This window comes from Schistocerca gregaria, unplaced genomic scaffold (assembly GCF_023897955.1).
Source record: "Schistocerca gregaria isolate iqSchGreg1 unplaced genomic scaffold, iqSchGreg1.2 ptg001522l, whole genome shotgun sequence".
In the NCBI taxonomy this organism is placed as follows: Eukaryota; Metazoa; Arthropoda; class Insecta; order Orthoptera; family Acrididae; genus Schistocerca; species Schistocerca gregaria.
The window spans coordinates 1-7,500 of NW_026062807.1; the positions used below are offsets into that span (position 1 = coordinate 1).

At 54.2% G+C, this 7,500-nt stretch overlaps 3 non-coding genes across 3 annotated transcripts in view; all 3 read left to right on the top strand.

Moving 5' to 3' along the window:
- The first annotated feature begins 3,774 nt into the window (after positions 1-3,774).
- On the top strand, positions 3,775-5,667 carry LOC126332831 (small subunit ribosomal RNA). Its single transcript, XR_007563973.1, has one exon. It is a non-coding gene; the product is annotated as a small subunit ribosomal RNA (ribosomal RNA).
- Positions 5,668-6,029: 362 nt separating this feature from the next.
- Positions 6,030-6,184, top strand: LOC126332828 (5.8S ribosomal RNA). The gene has a single exon (XR_007563971.1). It is a non-coding gene; the product is annotated as a 5.8S ribosomal RNA (ribosomal RNA).
- A 188-nt stretch (positions 6,185-6,372) lies between these two features.
- Positions 6,373-7,500, top strand: part of LOC126332833 (large subunit ribosomal RNA) — a 4,222-nt gene continuing 3,094 nt past the window's right edge. Inside the window, exon 1 of the ribosomal RNA XR_007563975.1 lies at positions 6,373-7,500. This exon is cut by the window's right edge and continues 3,094 nt beyond it. This is a non-coding gene — a ribosomal RNA (large subunit ribosomal RNA).

Below are 7,500 nucleotides of genomic sequence, written 5' to 3' on the forward strand. Positions count from 1 at the left end.
ACACTAGATCGCGTGTTCTCAAGTTGTCCCTTAACCTAACTCAAGTTGTCCCTTAACCTAACTCAAGTTGTCCCTTAACCTAACTCAAGTTGTCCCTTAACCTAACTCAAGTTGTCCCTTAACCTAACTCAAGTTGTCCCTTAACCTAACTCAAGTTGTCCCTTAACCTAACTCAAGTTGTCCCTTAACCTAACTCAAGTTGTCCCTTAACCTAACTCAAGTTGTCCCTTAACCTAACTCAAGTTGTCCCTTAACCTAACTCAAGTTGTCCCTTAACCTAACTCAAGTTGTCCCTTAACCTAACTCAAGTTGTCCCTTAACCTAACTCAAGTTGTCCCTTAACCTAACTCAAGTTGTCCCTTAACCTAACTCAAGTTGTCCCTTAACCTAACTCAAGTTGTCCCTTAACCTAACTCAATTTGTCCCTTAACCTAACCCACGTTGTCCCTTAACCTAACTCAAGTTGTCCCTTAACCTAACTCAAGTTGTCCCTTAACCTAACTCAAGTTGTCCCTTAACCTAACTCAAGTTGTCCCTTAACCTAACTCAAGTTGTCCCTTAACCTAACTCAAGTTGTCCCTTAACCTAACTCAAGTTGTCCCTTAACCTAACTCAAGTTGTCCCTTAACCTAACTCAAGTTGTCCCTTAACCTAACTCAAGTTGTCCCTTAACCTAACTCAAGTTGTCCCTTAACCTAACTCAAGTTGTCCCTTAACCTAACTCAAGTTGTCCCTTAACCTAACTCAAGTTGTCCCTTAACCTAACTCAAGTTGTCCCTTAACCTAACTCAAGTTGTCCCTTAACCTAACTCAAGTTGTCCCTTAACCTAACTCAAGTTGTCCCTTAACCTAACTCAAGTTGTCCCTTAACCTAACTCAAGTTGTCCCTTAACCTAACTCAAGTTGTCCCTTAACCTAACTCAAGTTGTCCCTTAACCTAACTCAAGTTGTCCCTTAACCTAACTCAATTTGTCCCTTAACCTAACTCAATTTGTCCCTTAACCTAACTCAATTTGTCCCTTAACCTAACTCAAGTTGTCCCTTAACCTAACTCAATTTGTCCCTTAACCTAACTCAATTTGTCCCTTAACCTAACTCAATTTGTCCCTTAACCTAACTCAATTTGTCCCTTAACCTAACTCAATTTGTCCCTTAACCTAACTCAAGTTGTCCCTTAACCTAACTCAAGTTGTCCCTTAACCTAACCCACGTTGTCCCTTAACCTAACCCACGTTGTCCCTTAACCTAACCGACGTTGTCCCTTAACCTAACCGACGTTGTCCCTTAACCTAACCGACGTTGTCCCTTAACCTAACCGACGTTGTCCCTTAACCTAACCGACGTTGTCCCTTAACCTAACCGACGTTGTCCCTTAACCTAACCGACGTTGTCCCTTAACCTAACCCACGTTGTCCCTTAACCTAACCCACGTTGTCCCTTAACCTAACCCACGTTGTCCCTTAACCTAACCCACGTTGTCCCTTAACCTAACCCACGTTGTCCCTTAACCTAACCCACGTTGTCCCTTAACCTAACCCACGTTGTCCCTTAACCTAACCCACGTTGTCCCTTAACCTAACCCACGTTGTCCCTTAACCTAACCCACGTTGTCCCTTAACCTAACCCACGTTGTCCCTTAACCTAACCCACGTTGTCCCTTAACCTAACCCACGTTGTCCCTTAACCTAACCCACGTTGTCCCTTAACCTAACCCACGTTGTCCCTTAACCTAACCCACGTTGTCCCTTAACCTAACCCACGTTGTCCCTTAACCTAACCCACGTTGTCCCTTAACCTAACCCACGTTGTCCCTTAACCTAACCCACGTTGTCCCTTAACCTAACCCACGTTGTCCCTTAACCTAACCCACGTTGTCCCTTAACCTAACCCACGTTGTCCCTTAACCTAACCCACGTTGTCCCTTAACCTAACCCACGTTGTCCCTTTGCCTAACATAGTTCACTGCTCGGAATCTCTGGTGTCGTTGTTATCCTCATGTAGATGTCTTGCGAGTGTTGCTTACTTTCCACATATTCCTGCTATCCACTGTCAATTGTACTGCAATAGGACTATATCGCCGACCCCCCCCCCTCCCCCCCCCTCTGTCCCCCTCTGTCCCCCTCTTTGTGTCTCTGTCCTCTCAAGCTGGTCGGTCTGGCGTTTGAGTGTTAAATGAGCCTCGCAGCTGTTCAGTTGCATTCAGATGTCGACGCCCTCAGTGTACGTCGTGGTATGGTCTGTGTCCATTGTCCGCTGATGTCGTACGCGTAACCCACACGCTGTACCGATCATCGGTCGTTACGTACAGAGTGAAGTAGTGTGATACGTGTGACCGTACGCTGGCTGTGCCCAACGGTGTCGAATCTCAATTTCCATATGTTGTGCTTGATGCTACTTGTCTCGTCTCCCAATAACAGCTAGGTTGCACTGTGGTACGCCGTAGAGGCGTGTGGGAGGAACGTACGAACGCATTGTATGTCACCCTGGGTCGCTGGGGGTGGTGGTGCGGTGAGTCAGGTCAGGTCAGGTCAGCGTGAGCCGTCTGATGTAGTGACGCGTGTATTCCGACTTTGTCGTATTGCCTCACACAAAGTGCTACCCTGGTGGACCGCGTTCCATATCTGGGACATGCCGCAGATGCCGGTTGACAGTGGATCGCGGAAGGTACATCGCATACGTGCGCGGGCCACCTTCCACGTGTTCTCTTCTGCACATGTCGCAGTGTGTATGTGGTCTGATGTAGCGTGTCGTGACACATGACATCCTGGCATGCAAGAATTGTTGAATTCGCAAATGTAGGTGGACATCTACGTTTACTGCCCAAGATACGCAAATGAACTGGAAATCCGTTGTTGAGCGGTTGTTCACGCTGGAGGTGAATCTGTGATGGCGACGATCGGTACAGCTATTAACCGGTTGTTTCAGCGGTACCCGCCACATCCACACGCGTGACTAGGCCCATGTGGGTATGAAGCGATACGCGGCGGTGGCTTGGTGGGACTGTTCCCGGCCGGTGAAGGGGGGCCGCCCGGCGTGTTGGCCGCGCGCTGCGTGGGCGCACGCGCAACAGGCGGCTGGTGGGGGGCGCCGAGTGGCAGGAGCGCCAGCCGACGGGCCCGGCAGGCGGCGCAGCTACGCTGCGGCGCACCCTGCACGCGGCGCCTGGCGGCCAAAGTTGGTTCAGCCGAGCCCGGTGCGAAGCGCGGTGGACATCTGCAGTGTGCTGGTCTGATTGAGGACTGTGTGCGTTGAGGATGCGCCGCCGCCTGGCACTCGGCGCCGCGACGCCGTCTGCTGCTCGGTCGCCCCAGCGGTTCTCGCAGGTGGTTTGTATCGCAGTTGTGCGGACGTGTTGGCGCGTGCGCTGTGCTGGGAGAGTTCGCTTCTGCACCCAAGTGGGGCTTTGCCCTTGTGTGGCGCTGGCGTTGGAGCTGCCGGTCACCATAGGTGGCGCGTGTTGTCTCCCGCCGGCAATGCCACGACAGCACGCTCCCGGGCCTCTGTCGGCAGCGGCAAGCTCAGTTGGGAGCAAGGGTGTTCGCACTAAAACCGTCTACTCGCCTAACTCCGGGCGATTGCGCCTCTCTCGAAACCGACCAAGTACCTAGGACGGCGCTGCGCGCCGCCGGGACCTGAGAGGGTTTCGAGGTGTATCGTGCAGGGGAGCTCGGCCTCCTCCTGTTTGCAGAATAATTGAGCGGACGCTTGCGTGTTCGCGCGGGCCCCCGGGACACACTCCCGGGCGGCCGGCTGCTCAGCTCTAGTTGACGCAGCTCCCTGGTTGATCCTGCCAGTAGTCATATGCTTGTCTCAAAGATTAAGCCATGCATGTCTCAGTACAAGCCGCATTAAGGTGAAACCGCGAATGGCTCATTAAATCAGTTATGGTTCCTTAGATCGTACCCACGTTACTTGGATAACTGTGGTAATTCTAGAGCTAATACATGCAAACAGAGTCCCGACCAGAGATGGAAGGGACGCTTTTATTAGATCAAAACCAATCGGATTGGCTTGTCTGGTCCGTTTGCCTTGGTGACTCTGAATAACTTTGGGCTGATCGCACGGTCCTCGTACCGGCGACGCATCTTTCAAATGTCTGCCTTATCAACTGTCGATGGTAGGTTCTGCGCCTACCATGGTTGTAACGGGTAACGGGGAATCAGGGTTCGATTCCGGAGAGGGAGCCTGAGAAACGGCTACCACATCCAAGGAAGGCAGCAGGCGCGCAAATTACCCACTCCCGGCACGGGGAGGTAGTGACGAAAAATAACGATACGGGACTCATCCGAGGCCCCGTAATCGGAATGAGTACACTTTAAATCCTTTAACGAGTATCTATTGGAGGGCAAGTCTGGTGCCAGCAGCCGCGGTAATTCCAGCTCCAATAGCGTATATTAAAGTTGTTGCGGTTAAAAAGCTCGTAGTTGGATTTGTGTCCCACGCTGTTGGTTCACCGCCCGTCGGTGTTTAACTGGCATGTATCGTGGGACGTCCTGCCGGTGGGGCGAGCCGAAGGGGTGCTTTCGCGTCCCGAGGCGGACCCCGTTTAAATCCTACCAGGGTGCTCTTTGTTGAGTGTCTCGGTGGGCCGGCACGTTTACTTTGAACAAATTAGAGTGCTTAAAGCAGGCAAGCCCGCCTGAATACTGTGTGCATGGAATAATGGAATAGGACCTCGGTTCTATTTTGTTGGTTTTCGGAACCCGAGGTAATGATTAATAGGGACAGGCGGGGGCATTCGTATTGCGACGTTAGAGGTGAAATTCTTGGATCGTCGCAAGACGAACAGAAGCGAAAGCATTTGCCAAGTATGTTTTCATTAATCAAGAACGAAAGTTAGAGGTTCGAAGGCGATCAGATACCGCCCTAGTTCTAACCATAAACGATGCCAGCCAGCGATCCGCCGCAGTTCCTCCGATGACTCGGCGGGCAGCCTCCGGGAAACCAAAGCTTTTGGGTTCCGGGGGAAGTATGGTTGCAAAGCTGAAACTTAAAGGAATTGACGGAAGGGCACCACCAGGAGTGGAGCCTGCGGCTTAATTTGACTCAACACGGGAAACCTCACCAGGCCCGGACACCGGAAGGATTGACAGATTGATAGCTCTTTCTTGATTCGGTGGGTGGTGGTGCATGGCCGTTCTTAGTTGGTGGAGCGATTTGTCTGGTTAATTCCGATAACGAACGAGACTCTAGCCTGCTAACTAGTCGCGTGACATCCTTCGTGCTGTCAGCGATTACTTTTCTTCTTAGAGGGACAGGCGGCTTCTAGCCGCACGAGATTGAGCAATAACAGGTCTGTGATGCCCTTAGATGTTCTGGGCCGCACGCGCGCTACACTGAAGGAATCAGCGTGTCTTCCTAGGCCGAAAGGTCGGGGTAACCCGCTGAACCTCCTTCGTGCTAGGGATTGGGGCTTGCAATTGTTCCCCATGAACGAGGAATTCCCAGTAAGCGCGAGTCATAAGCTCGCGTTGATTACGTCCCTGCCCTTTGTACACACCGCCCGTCGCTACTACCGATTGAATGATTTAGTGAGGTCTTCGGACTGGTACGCGGCATCGACTCTGTCGTTGCCGATGCTACCGGAAAGATGACCAAACTTGATCATTTAGAGGAAGTAAAAGTCGTAACAAGGTTTCCGTAGGTGAACCTGCGGAAGGATCATTACCGACTAGACTGCATGTCTTTCGATGTGCGTGTCGTGTCGCGCAACACGCTACCTGTACGGCAGTGGCCGTGCGCCGCGTGCGGAACCACGCGTGCCTCTCAAAACTAGCGGAAGTGTTGTTGTTGTGTGGTACGAGCGCTGAAGCTCTGGAGCGGCTGGCCTGCGGTACCTGGCGCCTGGCGCCGGTTTTGAATGACGTTCGCCCGAGTGCCTGTCCGCTCCGGTGTGGAGCCGTACGACGCCCATCGGCTGTGAGGCCGTTGGACACAAAAAAAATAGTGGAACAGGGGCCGTCAGACGCCTCAGTCCCGCAAATGCTACTGTCTTGAAAGAGACAGTGGGAGACTGAAAAGGAAAAGATCACCCAGGACGGTGGATCACTCGGCTCGTGGGTCGATGAAGAACGCAGCAAATTGCGCGTCGACATGTGAACTGCAGGACACATGAACATCGACGTTTCGAACGCACATTGCGGTCCATGGATTCCGTTCCCGGGCCACGTCTGGCTGAGGGTCGGCTACGTATACTGAAGCGCGCGGCGTTTGTCCCGCTTCGGAGACGTGGGAGTGTCGTGGTCGCCTGTGTGGCCGGCCGCGTCTCCTTAAACGTGCGATGCGCGCCCGTCGCCTGGCGGTTCGCATACCGGTACTTTCTCGGTAGCGTGCACAGCCGGCTGGCGGTGTGGCGTGCGACACCTCGTACAACGACCTCAGAGCAGGCGAGACTACCCGCTGAATTTAAGCATATTACTAAGCGGAGGAAAAGAAACTAACAAGGATTCCCCCAGTAGCGGCGAGCGAACAGGGAAGAGTCCAGCACCGAACCCCGCAGGCTGCCGCCTGTCGTGGCATGTGGTGTTTGGGAGGGTCCACTACCCCGACGCCTCGCGCCGAGCCCAAGTCCAACTTGAATGAGGCCACGGCCCGTAGAGGGTGCCAGGCCCGTAGCGGCCGGTGCGAGCGTCGGCGGGACCTCTCCTTCGAGTCGGGTTGCTTGAGAGTGCAGCTCCAAGTGGGTGGTAAACTCCATCTGAGACTAAATATGACCACGAGACCGATAGCGAACAAGTACCGTGAGGGAAAGTTGAAAAGAACTTTGAAGAGAGAGTTCAAAAGTACGTGAAACCGTTCTGGGGTAAACGTGAGAAGTCCGAAAGGTCGAACGGGTGAGATTCACGCCCATCCGGCCACTGGCCCCCGCCCTCGGCAGATGGGGCCGGCCGCCCGCGCGGAGCAATCCGCGGCGGGGTCGTGTCCGGTTGCCTTTCCACTCGCCGCGGGGTGGGGCCGTTCCGGTGTGCGGTGGGCCGCACTTCTCCCCTAGTAGGACGTCGCGACCCGCTGGGTGCCGGCCTACGGCCCGGGTGCGCAGCCTGTCCTTCCGCGGGCCTCGGTTCGCGTCTGTTGGGCAGAGCCCCGGTGTCCTGGCTGGCTGCTCGGCGGTATATCTGGAGGAGTCGATTCGCCCCTTTGGGCGCTCGGGCTCCCGGCAAGCGCGCGCGGTTCTTCCCGGATGACGGACCTACCTGGCCCGGCCCCGGACCCGCGCCGCTGTTGGCTCGGGATGCTCTCGGGCGGAATAATCGCTCCCGTCAGCGGCGCTTCAGCTTTGGACAATTTCACGACCCGTCTTGAAACACGGACCAAGGAGTCTAACATGTGCGCGAGTCATTGGGCTGTACGAAACCTAAAGGCGTAATGAAAGTGAAGGTCTCGCCTTGCGCGGGCCGAGGGAGGATGGGGCTTCCCCGCCCTTCACGGGGCGGCGGCCTCCGCACTCCCGGGGCGTCTCGTCCTCATTGCGAGGTGAGGCGCACCTAGAGCGTACACGTT